The 17,003-nt window shown below is 40.8% G+C and overlaps 1 protein-coding gene and 1 long non-coding RNA gene across 2 annotated transcripts in view; one reads left to right on the top strand and one right to left on the bottom strand.

Moving 5' to 3' along the window:
• Positions 1 to 261: 261 nt before the first annotated feature.
• LOC144302438 (uncharacterized) lies at positions 262 to 3,456 on the bottom strand. Its single transcript, XR_013369287.1, has 2 exons — positions 3,303 to 3,456; positions 262 to 3,176 (listed from the first exon to the last, which is right to left on the bottom strand). It is a non-coding gene; the product is annotated as an uncharacterized LOC144302438 (long non-coding RNA).
• Positions 3,457 to 3,642: 186 nt separating this feature from the next.
• The window catches only part of GNB4 (G protein subunit beta 4), a 59,221-nt gene continuing 45,860 nt past the window's right edge, over positions 3,643 to 17,003 (top strand). Inside the window, exon 1 of the mRNA XM_077879720.1 lies at positions 3,643 to 3,798. The gene's annotated coding sequence lies outside the window, so the exon portion shown is untranslated. The remainder of the gene's footprint in view (positions 3,799 to 17,003) is intronic.

Raw genomic sequence — 17,003 nt, 5'->3', positions numbered from 1 at the left:
TGTGGAGATTATAGACTCAAATTGCCATTAGAGAACCTGAGTACAAAGATGCAGGAGTTATAACTGATTTGTATCAAGAGTGTCAGAAGAATACAGTAAATGCAATCACAAAATTTAAGCTGTAAAATGATCTGATATGGAAATGCATCATGAATGAGAAAAAGAAAAGTATTTAGACATAACCACTTGGGATCAAGGATGTTTGAAATGACACATAAGCTTCTTACAGATTTGACTAAGGAATCACTTCCTACATCCATCCTTGAGGAAACTGTGGTAGATTTTATTAGACAATTTTCATTTAATATTTTAAAACTTATTTTGTAGGGTGTCTGGGTGGCTCAGTTGGTTGAGTGTCTGACTCTTGATTTCAGCTCAGGTCATGATCTCAAGGTAATGGGACCCAGCCCTGAGTCAGGCTCCATGCTCAGTGGGGAGTCTGCTTGGGATTCTCTCCCTCTCCTCCTGCACCCCCACTCTAAAATAAATAAATCTTAAAAAAAATACTTAATTTGTTGTTGGAAGAAAACCTGTTACTTTATTCTATCAAGTATATTGTATATATAAAATCTGGCCTCATCTGAATACAATAGAACTGGAATGCATACAACACATTCAACAGAGCAGTATGAGTGTATTGTACACATTGATGATTCTGTTCTTCATAATGCACTTGTCATTGAGAACAAAGCAGGCTCAGAAAAAAATATATGATTTCTAGGGTACAATCTAAAAGCAGAGGTTATAAAGACAGGGTACTGAGAATTTTAGGATAGCTCACTGAGGACCAGATTCTCAGATTCATTCAACATAGGACCAAGAGCAGAGCTTCGCTGAACTGGATCATAAGAAAACAAAACACCCTGCAGAAGCAACTGCAACCAAACTCCCAGAAAAATAATGATCACTCTCTCCCTTTCTGTGATTCTGAGTAGGGCATGGGGGTGGGGTTAGGTACGGAGATTATTTGAGTAAACCAAAATGGCCAAGTTCCTTCATTAATTCATTTGTTCACTGAGTACCTACTACGTGCAAGGTATTCTGTTAAACACTACTTGGAATACAAGGATGAAACGGGCTTTATCTTCAAAGGTTTTCTAGCCGGGACCCCATCCTCCTCTTTTAATAGAGTAAGATTTGAGAACATGAGCCTAATGAATTAGAAATCTAAGCATCAGCCAGTAGCACCCAAACATAAGAAAACTGGGTTTAAGCTTAGAAGCGGGATACATCACTACAATTGTCTATACAAATTAGCAGGCTTCAAAAATATTAACCCTTTTTTTCTTTGTTTCTTTCTTTCTGTCTTTCTTTTCTTTTTCTTTCTTTCCTTCCTCTCTTTCCCTTTCTGTCTCTTTCAACATGGATTACATTATCATTTGCAATATTACTAATTGCTGGATCACTTAGATGCATTACTGTGTTCTTAGGAAATTATTCCTGGTAATGAAATTCTTTTCATCAGTTCCACTTTCAGATTTGCAACACAGGCTTGTCCTTAACAAGTAAGTGTTCTTTTCAGAAAAACATGCAGCAGATGTGGCAAAACAGAAATATAATATTCTTGGAAGTGGGCTAGATTGGATAACAATTAAACTTTCATATTTGGACTTTATTCTTCCGGTAATTTCTCTGTCCACATCACATTTTCAGAAAGGTCGAAGTCATCCTTTTGTGTAACTTATTCTCAAATCTCCAAGCAAAGGTCAGTAAAAGTCTTGTTATAGCTTTTCAGATTTTTGTAGTAAGGAACTGTTGATTTATATTCCTCCATTCTTTTCTGGAATAGAATATCTCAGTACTCTCCACCAGGTTTTCATAAATACCAGCATCTTGTTTTTCAACTAATAAACTTAACCCGATGACTTCTTAAAGGCCTATAATATCTATTAAGATCCAGTGCACAAGAACAAAGAAAATATCTAAAGAGAGTGGGTTTTGAAGTCCATCTAATCTGGGTTCCATGCAGGCTCTGCTATTCCCTGTGTGACTTGAGGCAAATTCCTTAATCTCACGGAACTTCAGTTTTCTTATCTGTAAAATGGGGGTAAAGCGCACATCGCAAGGTCATTATGAGAACTGAGGACAATACAAGAAAGCAGAAAGCCTGGTGTCTAACAGGAGTTCCTTAAATAATCATTTCCCTTCGATTCCTTTTAAAAAATGACAGTGCAAACGTTCAGGATTTAATCATTAAAACACACAGGGACAGACGCAAACCAGTCAAGTCTCAGTCAACTTTTCTGACACTTTTGGGATGTCGAACATTTGACATTTCTTCTCTTTCTTCCTAATGGAAAAAGCACCCCACATAAGGGAAAATGAAAAAAAAAATTTTTTTTGGGGGGGGTGTAGAACGCCTATAATTTTACCCTCCTAGCGCTAGGATAGTTTCCATTTTTGTCACAGTCTGGCTTTTACACAAAACGGCCACATTTCCTGCACAGTCGCAATCAGACCGTGCTTCGCATGGCATCATCTCTTTTAAGGGACTAGGAAATTTATTCCAGGTGATAGTGGGAAGCTGCCGAAGAGGAAGGAATGCAGCGCTGCGGAGGTGTTAAAGTTCTCTTACATTGTTCAAACCTTTCTCCAGCACAGAACTCCACAAAGAACTCCTCTGCAGCGTTCATTACCCAGGGCGGTTTCTTTAAATTGTTTGACGTCAGAGGAGGAATGCTATAGCAACAGTCTGTCAAACTGGAATTAACTCAGAAGAAAGATGGGGGTGGGGAGAGGAAGGAAAACTGCTCCCGGGCGGCACCGACTTCAGAGGAAGCAAATTGGGTAGTTGCATTCATTTTATGACATTTAAAAACATAAAACACCCTGAGAAATGTGGAGAAAGGAGAAGAAAGAAAAAAAAAAGTCTGTTGAGACGTGTATGATGTTTTAACTCCTGCAGAGACGAGCGACTTGCCAGGGTTATCTGAGAGGCGACGACAGTAACAAGGACTTCCAAGTGGAGGTCATTTCTTCCCAGGCAGGCAGGCTCTGTGCAAACGGCGTCTCGGCTCACACTTTAGCACCTCTGGGAGGCAGGTGTCGTCGTCCCTGTTTTGCCCGTGACCAAGCGCAGTCCCTGAGACGTACGCGGTCACCCAAGCAAGCGACGCTAGCAGAGCTGGGATTGCAAGGCGATTCCGCGGGACTCTGGGCTGCCTCCGGTTTACTTTCTGACACGTAGAATTCCGGACTGTTCAACCTACGCGGGACCCCGGGGTCTCCCCCACCAGCCTCCCCCACCCCTCCCCTCCCCCACCCCACCCCACCCCACCCCTCCTCCTTGCCCGCGAGCAAACCGAGGCTTCCGCGGGGCCAGGAAGGAAACCGGCCACACCACTGGGGCGCAACTCAGAAGTGTGTGCTCCGGCGTCCAGGCGCCGCAACGACAAGAAAACGAAACTGCCTGGGAATTCGTGTTTTTCTTCTCCTTCTAGCAGGAAACGAGAGAGAAAATAGGAAGCAGAAGCGGCGCGCGCCCCCCGCCCCCGGCCCCGCGCCCCGCGCCCCGCGCCCCCCGCCCCGCGCCCTGGCGGCGCGCGCTCCAGGCTGCGCGCGTGTCCGCGGCGCGTCCCCGGCCGGGCCCGCGCGCCTCGTGCCTCGCGCCTCGCGCCTCGAGCCACGTCCCCGCCCCGGGCCCGGCGCGCCGCGGAGTCGGCTGCTGGGCGGCGCGGGCCTGGGTGTGGCCGGCGGCTGTCGGCGGCGCTGGTCTCGGCGGGGCGCTGCGCTCCGGGGGCTGCTGAGCTCTCCGCCGACTCGCGCCGCGGCCGGTCGACGCGGGCCCGGCTCCTCCAGGTGGGCGGCGGCTCGTCGGGGCGCCCCGCGGGGCGTGGGGGGCGCCGGGGCTCCCCGCTGCGGGGCGTGGGGGGCGTGGGGGGCGCCTCGGGGCCGCCCCGCCGGAACCCGCCCGGCGGCGGCGTGGGGACGGCTGGGCCGGGCGCCCTGGGCTGCGGAGCCTGCCCGGAGGCTCGGCGGACGGGGCGGGCGCGGGGCGGGCGCGGGGCGGGCGCGGCTGGGCGCTCCCTGGGCGGCTGGGAGCGCTGGCCCCGGGGGGCGCGGGGGCGGCCTGCGGGTCCCCGGCCGGTGCCTGCGCCCCGAGGCCTCGCGGGGGCACTCGGGGCTGGCGCTCGCGGTTGCCCCGAAAAGCGCGGTCCTGCGGGGCCGCCCAGCGGGGTTCCTGGGAGGGGAGCTCTGGGAAGCCTCGTAAAAGTTTTCCGCTGAGCGCTAAAAACCAGACTAGTGGTTTCGTGTGAAATTTGCTTTGGAAACGATATGCCCACTGTTGGGGGTGGGGGGTGGTAATGGATTACGAATTCTTGTAAATTCGGTACATGGTAAAATGTTTTCCACGTCTCCCCGCCTCCTTTTTCTGCTTCAAAGCAAATGATTTCCTTCTGTTTTGATACTTGTCGCTCTACGGTAAGGGAGGACTGAATCTCCAAAACTTCACGAACCAGACCCTCGTTTGTTTATAGAAGCGGTGCTTTGTTACTTTGCATCTCTCCCTGTGTGTGTGTCCCTTCCCTTTTCTCGCCCTCCTCCCCTTTCTTTCCTGGTAGGGGACGTGGATGCATCTTTCTCTCTTTCGGCCGCCGGCGGAATAGGCTCGGCGAGCGGATTAGCTCCCTGCGGGGAAGTTTTCTTGAGACGTTGGAGATTTAATGGTTGATCAGGACGCTTTATGATCATTCCTTCTTAGTGTTGCAAACTGAGATTGTGACCTTTGAGTACATCTTCTAGAACACAGGGCACACACTGCTTATTTAAGATGAAAGGGAGGTCTTTTCTAGTCCTGCAGGAAAAGAACGGTTTGGAGACCTAAAATTGTATGCTTGGAGTCTCTTTGCCATTGTACGTTTTAAGACTCTAAGGTGTGGGGCTTTTCGGTTATTACTGATCTGAGGCTCTGAAAGTTTATTGTGCATTTCAGGCATTTGGCCAGAGATCATTTTAGGATTTTCCATGTTGCATTTTGGTTTGTAGATGAATTTGAAACTGAAATAGAAACTTTTAAAATATCGTTTTATTGAACGAGGTTGACTGTTCTTGTGTATACATGTTTATAAAATTAGTTAATGTGGCTTGCAGGCTTTTAATACATTCAAGGTAATCTCTGAGCCATCGGCACCGGTTAGGAGGTTGTTCTGAGTCATTGGTCTTTTGCGTTAACCTGTAGCATCACTGCTTTAGTGAGATGTAATTGACAAAATAACATGATAGAAATGTAAAGTATACAACAACGTGATGACTTGATATTCACATATATTGCAGAATGATGACCGTGGTAAGGTTGGTTAACACATTCATCACCTCACATAATTACCTGTGCATGTGCGGGCATGTGTGTGCGTGTATTTAGCAACTTTCAAGTGTAGGATACTAATCGTAGTAACCGTGCTGTACTTGACATCCCTGGAGCTTACTTACTCTCTTATAACCAGAAGTTTGCACCATTTGATCAGCATCTCCCCAGAATTGTTTCTTTTAAGTCATTGGTGCTTTAGTATGTCAGCACATATTTTTACACTTTAAAAATAGATTCTGGGACATTTTGAAAATTGAGAATTGGAACAAAGTATCGGACATTTTTCTGCCCTTACCAAGTACTGCCTGAGATGGTGTGATTTCTCTGATTTTTTTTCAGGCGTGTTACTAAAGTACACTTTGTTACTAGTTCTTTACCTTGCTGACTGGTTTACCCTGAATCTGTTATAGGAACTAATTATTAGACATTTGTTCTGGGCCAAGGGTGATGCTATATGTTATTCTATTTATATCCTTGGCAAAGGAGACATTATCCAGTTCTATAGGTAAGGAAACTGTGCCCCTGAGATCTTAAATAACTTGCCTATGATCATGTAGCTGTTCAGTCATTCAGCGGGGATTCAAGGCCAGACCTCTCTGAATCTGAAGTCCACTTTCTCTCCTCTGTGCGGCATTGACTTTGGGCCAGGACCTGAGGAATGACCCTCTATTTCTTGTAAATTTTCCAAGACGTGCCAGAGATGTGGATTTATTTTTCCAGCATGATCGTTACTGTCCATCTATGTTATTGTACAGATCCTTATGCCAGCCACTCTCGTCTTACCTCTCTGTTCCTGGTTCAATGTCTGGCCCCAAGTTTAAGATCGCCCTCTTAGGAGGGCAGATTTTCTTCTGTTGACATTAATAGGTAGTGAAAGTATGATTATCCTTCCAAAATAATAACCCCATTTTAATGTGGGTTTTCTGGAACCATATAGATACAACTATTTTGGAATGGCAGTCTTATTTTGGAATATGGGAACCCTCTGATATTCCTCAAATTAAATCAGAAGATATTTTGAGGGATCCCTGGGTGGCGCAGCGGTTTGGCACCTGCCTTTGGCCCAGGGCGCGATCCTGGAGACCCGGGATCGAATCCCACATCGGGCTCCCGGTGTATGGAGCCTGCTTCTCCCTCTGCCTGTGTCTCTGCCTCTCTCTCTCTCTCTCTCTCTCTCTGAGTGACTATCATAAATTAAAAAAAAAAAAAGTAGAAGATATTTTGATATTTTCCCTACTCTAAGGATAGATTATCCTGTCTCTACTATAATTTCAATTCAGTTTCTACAGAATCATCTACATTATTATACATTCTATTATGTCTCCCATCTTAAAATTATTTTCTTGATCTAGTATCCTGCGCCACTTCTCTCCACATTAAGACTTTTTTTGAGAAAACATACTTTTTTGATAGAATAAAAAATAAATACAAGAGAGGATAACCAGAAACTCATTAGTTACCTACAGGGAAGGCATAGTGGAGGAAACGGCACTGCTGTGATTATATCTTTTTTATAGTTTTGAGTTTTGAAAACTTGTTTGTTTTATATGTTCAAAAATAAAACTAACAAGGTTGAAAGAAAAACCCTGCAAAACTGAATGCAAACAGCAGCAAATGAGCCAACTGTATTTCAGTGAATAACATGAACTCTCTGAAGAAAAGAAATATCCAAGTAAGTTTTTAACACAGTACTTTGGCTATCTACCTTTAATCTAAAGATAGAAAGGACTGCAAATCCACCCCCCCCAAAAAAACCTTGAACCCTTGTAGTAAACTGGTTTTTTATAGTCCTAGAGATAAAGCAATTCTTGAACCGTTTTGTATGTATCATAGGAATGAGCATGAGTAAATTCATTGATATTTTTTGAGATAAGGTTTTCACTGTGGAGAAGGGAAATAAAGATATGAAATGGAAGAAGGCACTCTCTGGTGTTGGATTAGAATGAGAGTTATATATTTCCTAGCTTTGTCTGATGGAAAATTCTAGAAGCGATGACACCCCTCGGGGCAGTGAGCACAGGTAATGCCCAGATCTAAATGTCTGGAGGGCAAGGAAAGTAGATTAGCCTAGAACGCAAGGTAAGTGTTATCCAAAATAGTGATAGCACATCCAAAAGATGTAGGAACTAACCTGAACAGCCAAATCTGGGAAAATTTGAGCCTCGAATGAATAATGATAGTAATGGATTATAACCCATTGAATAAAATAAGAATCCACAAGTTCATAATGAAAAAGGAGAATGAATTCTCTAGTAGATTGCCAATAAAAATGTAGAAGGATCAGTAGAATTAGAAAAGTGACTAGCTTGCCACCATTATGGTCATGTTGATCGATGCAAGTGTTGCTAATGGAGAAACTTTGGTGGGGAACAGAGTACTAATATAGGTTCCAATGGTCTTTCCAGAGATTACTGACCACAGGGAAAAGGAATAACTTCACAGTGCAGAAATCTAGCAGACACCATCTCAACCAAGTGATCAAAGTTAACATCAGCAATAGCAGGATAAACAGGTTCCTCTTGATGTGCTTGAATTGGGCACATCATTGCTTTTCTGTGGTTTTTCTAAAATGCATAAACAAAATCTACATAGAGGAAACAATTGAGGGACCTTAACTGAGGATTGTTCTACAAAGTAATTGGTTTGTTCTTTTCCAGTACGTTAACATCGTGAAAGACAAAGGCAAAGGAAGTGTTTTACATTAAAGGGAGTTTAAAATACCTGACAAAATGCAACACAGATCCTGATTGGAAAATCTTACTGACCTAAGACATTTATCCGGACACTAGCAAAATATGAATATGCACTGAAAATATTGAATAATAATATTGCATCAGTGTTAGGTTTCCTGAAATTGATCACTGTACTATGGTTATTTAAGACAATACCCTTGTTAGAATATACACAGTGAATTATTTAGGAGTAAATGGTCAAAATATCTTCAACTTGCCCTCAAATGGGCAAACAATAATAATTATGACATATGAAGAGAGACTGATAGAGCAAACCTGGCAAATATTAACAATTAGTGAATCTGAGAGTATTTATTCACTGTTCTACTTTTTTCAACTTTAAGTTTGAATTTTTAAAAAATGAAATGTTAAAACTTCAAAAAATAATAAAGCTACTTTGTGTCCATAAACAACAGCAAAAATCCTTGCAAGAGTCTGTGTAGGCTACATCTACTTCTCAACTCCCAATCTCCCCTCTTCTGAACCCACTCCAGAGAGACTTTATTCTTCCTGTGGTATGAAAAAAACTGTTCTCAAGATCGCCAGTGACATCAGTCTTGTCACATTAGATTTCTCTTAGCCACATTTCACACAGGTGATAGATAACTCCTTTGTATTGAAACATTTTTCCTTGGTTTCTGGGACTCTGATTTTCATCCTACTTCACTGGCTATAGCTGCTGCTTCTCCTCAGTAGACGGTGTTATCATCCATCCGGTTGCTCAAGCTAAAAATCCTGAGAGTTATCTTTAATTCTGTTTCACTCACCCTACATCCATTCCCCCATTGGCAACTGTAATGGATTCTAACATTATTTTTCCAAATTTGGCTATTTTTTATTTCTATTGACACTACCCCTGCATCAAACCACCATCTTCCTGGGCCTGGACTACAGCAGTAGCTCCTAACTGGTCTTTCAGCTTCCAGTCTCAGGCAATAGAACTCATTACTGTTAGATAAAATCTGAAGTTTTTACTGTGGTCAGGAGGCCCTCTTGATTATGTGGTTGGGCTCCTTCCTACCCCCTCTAATCTCTTCTGTTTTGCTCATTCCCCTCTAGCCTCACTATCCTCTCTGCTGTTGATTCATCATGCCAGGTTAGAGTTTCTGCCTCAGGACTTTTGCATTACTGTTTATTCTTCCTGGAATGCTCTTTTCCCATTTAAGGCATGGATCATTCGATCATTTCATTCAGGCTTTACAGATTAATTTATTTAAAAATAGTCTTCCTGGGGCAGCCCCGGTGGCTCAGCAGTTTAGCGCCGCCTTCAGCCCAGGGTGTGATCCTGGAGGCCTGGGATCGAGTCCCATGTCGGGCTCCCTGCATGGAGCCTGCTTCTCCCTCTGCCTGTGTCTCTGCCTCTCTCTCTCTCTGTGTCTCTCATGAATACATAAATAAAGAGTAAAAAAAAAAAAAAAAAAAAGTCTTCCTTGCTGCTGACTTCTTGCAGGTTTTTTCTCCTGCATAGTACTTATCTGTACTTGAAACTGTTGTTTATTTATGTGCTTTATTATCTGTCTCCTAGACAGATATATAGAGTAAAGCTCCATGACAACAGGGCCTTTTGTTTGTTTTGTTTACTGCTAAATCCCTAGAGCCTGGAATGTGCATGGCATGTGGTCGTAACTTAGGTATTTGTTGAAGGAATGAATAAGTGCATGAATTAATGGTTGCCAGCTTTTTTGCTGTATTTTATCTAATACTATTTCCAATGGAGAAGACTGTCTCAGAGAATCCTTTAATGATAGTCCTGTTTAAAGTTTCTTGGTGATATTGCTAATGCTTCTCTGGAAGCTAACAAAGTTGTTAATTTTGTTTCCCAGCTTAGTCTTCCTTTTGTCTGCCCTCTGGTGGAGGTAATACTACCGAGCAGCAGATGAATACAGTAGGTCACTAGGAAGAAACAAAAAGAACATTGATCACAAACTGGAAAATTAATTTTAAAATTACAAAGATTAAAAATTTTAATTTTTGGTAAGCTTCTAAATTAACCATATTAATATTGGAAAGAATGACAAGAAAAAGGACAATATTTAGATTTAAAGAGATCTGGTTTAGGATGGAAAAAACCCTACTTCGCTCCAAAATGTTTTGATTATTTAAAATAATTCCTGCTTAAGTATACTTCTTTCTCTTAAAATATTTTAATATTTTTCCATTTTTAGTTTATAGACACTTTTTCCTCAACTGTAATATTAATTTCATTTAATCTTTTGACTTTTCAATATGTCAGTTAACATATGCCAGTGTAGAAGCCAGTATCCAAACCCCAGCAATTGGGTAGTAGAGGCAGCACTCTTAATTATTATGCTACACTACAGCCTTGCTACTGTCCTAGGGATGGTAGAGGTACCAGAGAATTTCCTTTGGTGCCATAATGATGAACAAAAAATGCTTGATAAATTTCAGATACATGTTCCTCAATACCATTTTTCCAGTATGCAATATAGAGAGCCTTCTAGAATTACTGAACATTATGTCTCATTTAAATTGTTTTGAAGTAGCCATCACATTAAATGGTTTTAACACTCATGTGCTACTGACTTGGTAAAATGATATAAACTTAAAGTTTCTCTTAATGCCCACCTTTAATATTTAAAGCTTAAATTAGCAGTATACAGCTTAAATTAGCCCCTTCTCCCATCTAGTTTTGGCCTTAACAGGGTTGTTTCCTGTGCTGTTTGGTTATTACCAAGGAAACTTAGTATATACCTTGCTGGGTAAGGTCATACTTCCACCAAAATGCGTATTTTATAGTTGGAACCCCAAAGGGAGCATTTGTAGGGGTGTCATTAGTGCTGGCATCTTTGCAGGTATTTAGAGCTCTGCGGTTGTCATCTTTACAGCTACATAATATTTTGTTGTATGGATGTACCGTATCTTCTCTCCTGTTGATTTATGTTTCTAATTTTTTGTTACATAAACAATTGAATAGTGACTATCCTTAAACATTCATTCTTATTAAAAAATACTGTTTTCAGAAGTCTTACTGTTTCTTCTTCATCATGTAACTTGTAATACATTTTTAGCTACCGAGAAATGGATAGAATTAATACAGTAGAGAGAGAATACTACTTTGGAATAGACAAAGATGAGGACAGTGGTCCCTGTGTTCAAAGAGCTATTAGTCCCTGGGCTTGTATGTAAGGATGTTTGATATATTTGTTATGGTAACATTTAGCAATCACTTGACTCATTTTTTTTCCTTCAATTTTTATGAGTTCCCCACCTACACACCATTACCCTGAAATTGTTTAAAGAGTGAAAATTGGGCTTTAACTATTTGGTAATGTGAAATTAAAAACTCAGTAATACACCTTAAGCTGAAATGAGACTTTGTTTAACTGGCGTGCAACATAGATTATACATTGTATTTAAGATAGTTAAGAAGGGGGATCCCTGGGTGGCGCAGCGGTTTGGCGCCTGCCTTTGGCCCAGGGCACGATCCTGGAGACCTGGGATCGAATTCCACATCGGGCTCCCAGGATCGAATCCCACGTCGGGCTCCGGGTGCATGGAGCCTGCTTCTCCCTCTGCCTGTGTCTCTGCCTCTCTCTCTGTGTGACTATCATAAATAAAAATAAATAAATAAATAAAATATTTTTAAAAAGTTAGTTAACAAGGCTTATAGTGACCAGGTTCTAATAAAGAAGTAATTTAAACTTAAAAAAAATTTTTTTTTAGACTTCTGTAAATTAAATTATGTACTTAGTAGAAAAATGGACAGCTAATTAAGGAAACTGAAATTGGTCAACAAGGGATCTTCATTATGTGCATTACTCGTGAAATAGGTCTCTGGAGAAGCTGTAGTGGAAGAAGGAATAAACTTTTTGAAAAATGTGTCCTTAGGGCACCTGTCTGGCTTAGTCAGAAGAACATGTGACTCCTGATTTTGAGGTCATGAGTTTCAGCTCCACGTTGGGTATAGAGATTACTTAAATAAATTAACATTGAAAAAAAAGAAAAATGTGATTTTTCTTGTCATATGATATAAAAAGCAAAAGCAGTTGATATCTAAAAATTTTTAAACATAGATTTTAGTTTTCATGGTTATATGTTTACCTTTATGGGAACTAAAATTTACCATGGGATTTCATTATTTAATTATTAATACGCTACTAGGGAAGATTTTGGCAGAAAAATATTTAAAAACACACCCAGAAATACTCCTGCATGATTTAGGATATAAAGAAGGGGAGAAATGTTGCTATCTAAATTTCACCTGTGGTTATGTGCTAATTTTCAGTGAGGAAACATCTTTGTACAGTTTTTAGAGGTGATGGTGGGACACGTGGAAGAGGGAGTGAAGCATCAGGAGTAATGTGTGTTTCCTCAGCAGTGCTGAAGAGTGATATTGGTGTATGGGATAGTGAGTGTTGCTGAAACCCTGTTTAAGCCACCTGGGAGAGAGAAGACCCTTTGGATTGATGGATTTTGAGAACATTAGTGGTGGAGGAAGGAGTTGAGGATGGAGTGGAATCACAAATAGCTAGTGTGGGTTATTAGCTGTTAGTCTGAACCCAAGAAAACAATTATATGATATTTTGGTAAATCAAGTGTGATCCTAAAGTAGCATTGGTGAAGATCTGTTCCTCTCAGACCAATACTGCAGAGGTGAGTTTGCCTTCTAATTAGTAAAATCTCCGAAGTTTTACCTTCTGCTTCAGTATTATGACTTTATGTTAGGGAGAAGGAGATCTGTACTGGGGGAAAGACACTGGGTGCTGCACTCTATTTCTACTTATTATTGGTAACTTTAAGATAATTTTCCTTTTTTTTTTTTTTTAAAGACAATTTGCTTTCATTAAAGCTGTGAACACAAAATTGTAGCTACCTCTCCATGAATATGTTAATTGCATGTCACATTTTGTCCTGCAAAGCCAAATTAGCAAATAAGCTAGATCATGATGCCTGTTGGGCATTTATTTATTTATTTTAAAGATTTTATTCATTTATTCATGAGAGACACAGAGAGAGTGGCAGAGACACAGGCAGAGGGAGAAGCAGGCTCCATGCAGGGAGCCCAACGCAGGACTGGATCCCAGGCCTCCAGGATCACACCCTGGGCTGAAGGCGGTGCTAAACCGCTGAGCCACCCGGGCTGCCCCTGTTGGGCATTTATAGACCTTTGTTGAATGAAATTCTGATAGCTACAGTTGTCATATTCTCATCCTTTAGTGGTGGTGTTCATTTAAGCATTTTTTAGATATAATCAAGAGTAATATGTAACCAATTCTGGCAAATTTAAAGGGTTATTTTTGGCTAAAAAAAAACCCCCTAAATTATGTGACTTTAAAGTGATCTAAGAATGTGTGACTTAGTAATACAAAGATGAACCATACATGGTTCTATAAAAAAATCCAAGAGGTAATAATACTTGAGTGAAATCACCTGAGAAAAAAAGAGTCTGAGAAAGTTATGATTTGTAATTTACATAATCATAATCTTCCTAACGTCTGGGTCACAGCGTCTTAGAAATACTGAAGCTAGAGGCTTTTCAACTTAGAGAAGGTAGTTTTAGGGCTAAGGAAAAAGAAATTCTCTGCCATTTTACAGAGCTGTCAGTGAATTCATAGAACTTGTTGCTTTAAGAGGTGCAGCTAAAAATATAAGCATACTAGAAACGGTTTCAGTTTAAGGGAAATCCTAAATATGGAAAGTTCAGCCATATTCTCAGGAAATATTTGGTTTTGCTGACAGCATTTTAAATATGGGCTCTATTGCGGCCCTTACATCCTGATAGAATTTTATTATCAGTTTCTCCTGAGAAGATGAACTTTTCTGATTGGGGTGGATCTGTGTGGGTGCCTAGGGCAGGGTAAGCGCTAAACACGTGTTTGTTGAGTGGAAGGATGAATCACGTGATGATTTGGACTGCCAGTAGGTTGGGATAGTGTTCATTTCTTATATAGTTTAGGACTACAGCTAGGAATAGTACAGGAAGAAAAATCTTTTTGAAAGCTTTCCTAAATGTTGACTAGAAAAAAAGCTAACCCTCTTCACTTAAAGCTTCCGTTTTCTCTCCAATTCTGTATGTAGTATACACTAAAAGAATGGAAACACATGCACTCTGTATTTAAAAGAATCACTGCATGAGGTTTTCATGTAGTATCTGATATTACTATAATTTTAGGTTTTGTTACTACTTTTGCCTCCAAGAGTTCCTCCCTTCTTATCCTTGATTTAAAGGATACTTTTATAATTTGCAATTTAAAAATCAAACCTAAAAATAAAAATAAAATAAAAATCAAACCTAAGGAATTTATGATTGACACTCAGCTTTTATAACTGGCAAATAGCCTAAAACACTGCAGTTGTCACAAATTTTTTTTTTATAAATGTTTTATTTATAACACACAAATGTAAAAATGTGTAGGAATGAAGCAACAAAAACCATTTGCTTTTAATTTCTTTTTTTATTTATTTTTATGCATGACATTTTATTTTATTTTTTTAAAGATTTTATTTGTTTATTCATGACAGACACACAGAGAGAGGCAGAGACACAGGCAGAGGGAGAAGCAGACTCCATGCAGGGAGCCCAACGTGGGACTCGATTCTGGGTCTCCAGGATCAGGCCCTGGGCTGAAGGCGGCACTAAACCGCTGAGCCACCCAGGCTGCCCTATGCATGATGTTTTATTAGGTTGTGGAATTTACCACCTTGGTTTAGATTTCTGCCAAGATGACAAATCCTGTTCAATAAGAGATCTCCTAATTCTTATCCAAAGTGTTTACTCCCAATGGATCAGTTTATGATACCTGGATAAAGAGTTTGTTTTCTTGGTTGATTTATGAGTGTGTGGATGGATCATGTTGTGACTTGTTAACAAAACTTAATCACAAGTTCTTTAAAAAAAAAACAAAAACAAAAAACAAAAAACAATGTAATAAGAGCTACTTTTGGCAGTTGAGAATCTAAGTTCCTTTTTTTAGTTAACCTGAAACACTATTGGGAATTTTCTCACACACTTTGCTACTTTAAAAAAGATTAATGCATTTAAGCCTTAAAAACTTTTTTTGAGTATCTCTCTTTTCGGGTGTCATGGGTATATCCTGATAGAAGATAGCTGTGTTTCCTAAGCTCTCCCTTCAATTCTTGAGTTTATTTCATTCTTACATTTAAGAGTAAAAGCAAGCAATCTACAAGTAGATTATTTTAAAGAAGGTAATGGCTGCCAAAAAAAATTCAAGTTTTTGCCAGATGCGTTGTTTCCCCTGAGGAAAGGGAAAATAACACCTGATATATGTCAAGGAATTGTTAATGATTTCTTTGTAAAAACATTTTTTAAGTTGTGAATGTTTGAGAAGTAGGAAATTTATATGGGGAGAGTCTTTCTCTTTTCTCTCTTCCCATTCTACAGGCATTCCTCAGGAAAAAATTCAAAAAATTTTCACAATTCAGATATGGGAAATAATTCTGCCCTATTTAAAAACTGATAAGAATGGGAATAATTTTTTTCTAACTATGTATTCCAACTAATATCTTTATTTTTTAAAAAGTATTTAGATGTTATGTTTCACCAGGAAGATAATATAAATGCCATTTAGTTTTTTTTTTTTTTTAGGAACTTTTTTTTCTAGGATTTATTTAGAGAAAAAGAACATGGGGGAAGGGGAGCAGAGGAAGAGGGAGAGAATCTCAAGCAGACACCATATTGAGTGCAGAGCCCCATTCAGTGCTCAGTCCCACAACCCCAAGATCATGACCTGAGCCGAAATCATGAGTTGGACACTTAACCAAGTCACCCAGGTGCCCCAGTTTTTTTTAGGAACTTCTTAATATGTGAATACACACCTTTTTTTTTTTTTTTTTTAAAGTAATCACTACACTCTATGTGGCCCTTGAGCTCAGAACCTCAGGATCATCAGTTGCATGCTCTACCGCCTGAGCCATCCAGATACCCCATGAACACACATTCTTTTTTTTTTTTTTTTAAGGTTTTATTTATTTGAGAGAGGAGGGTGGGGAGGGGCAGAGGGAGAAGCAGGCTCTTCACTGAGCAGGGAGCCCGTTGTGGGGCACGATCCCAGGACCCTGGGACCATGACCTGAGCCGAAGGCAGAGGTTTGACTGAGCCACCCAGGTATTCCTAAATGAACACAGATTCTTGAGCCTTCCTTCAATCAGATGGTTTTAGTTTTGTTTCCTATGTAAACGAGAGTTTAGACCTGTGGTTCTTAAACTCTGGGAGGCACCAGAATCACCTGGAGTGCTCGTTAAGCACTGATCACTGGGTTTCCCCCCATTTGTTCTTTAAGCCTGGAAAAGGGCCTAAAAATGTGCATTTCTAGCAAGTTCCTCAGTGCTGCTGCTCGTCCCCACACTTTGAGAACCACTGATGAGGCTACTTAGTTGGATCAGTGATTATCAAACATACTTCTTCCCTTACACATCTGGAGATATAACAGTAACTGCTTCAATCTAGGAGTCAAGGCATTGGAGTGGAGGTGGGCAGTATGCTGGGTGGGCCAGGTACTGATATCTTCATGAGGTGGGTATAGCTTGAGAAAGGCCTTCACATGATTGGATGTTTTCTCTCCTACGCTCTTTGCCCCTTTGAATCTCTCTTCTCTCCTCCCCAGTCATTAATTAGAGAGTCCTGGTCTATATCATAGGGAATTGGCATAAGGTCCTCTCCTGGCAGACAGAAGAAGATGGTCTCCAGAGTTCCCAGGAAGGGAGCTTCAGCGCTCCTCAAGGGGTTACAGAGAGAGCAGAGGGGCTACATTGCAGCATAACTGGGATGCTGAGGCCATGAAAAAAATTCTGGTAATAATTGTATTTTTTTTTTTTGTTTTTGTTTTTTTTTTTAATTTTTTTTTAAAATTTATTTATGATAGTCACAGAGAGGGAGAGAGAGAGAGAGGCAGAGACATAGGGAGAAGCAGGCTCCATGCACCGGGAGCCCGACGTGGGATTCGATCCCGGGTCTCCAGGATCGCGCCCTGGGGCCAAAGGCA

This window comes from Canis aureus, chromosome 31 (assembly GCF_053574225.1).
Source record: "Canis aureus isolate CA01 chromosome 31, VMU_Caureus_v.1.0, whole genome shotgun sequence".
Taxonomy (NCBI): Eukaryota; Metazoa; Chordata; class Mammalia; order Carnivora; family Canidae; genus Canis; species Canis aureus.
The sequence above is the reverse complement of the archived record's forward strand: the minus strand, read 5'-3'. Positions and strand labels throughout refer to the sequence as shown.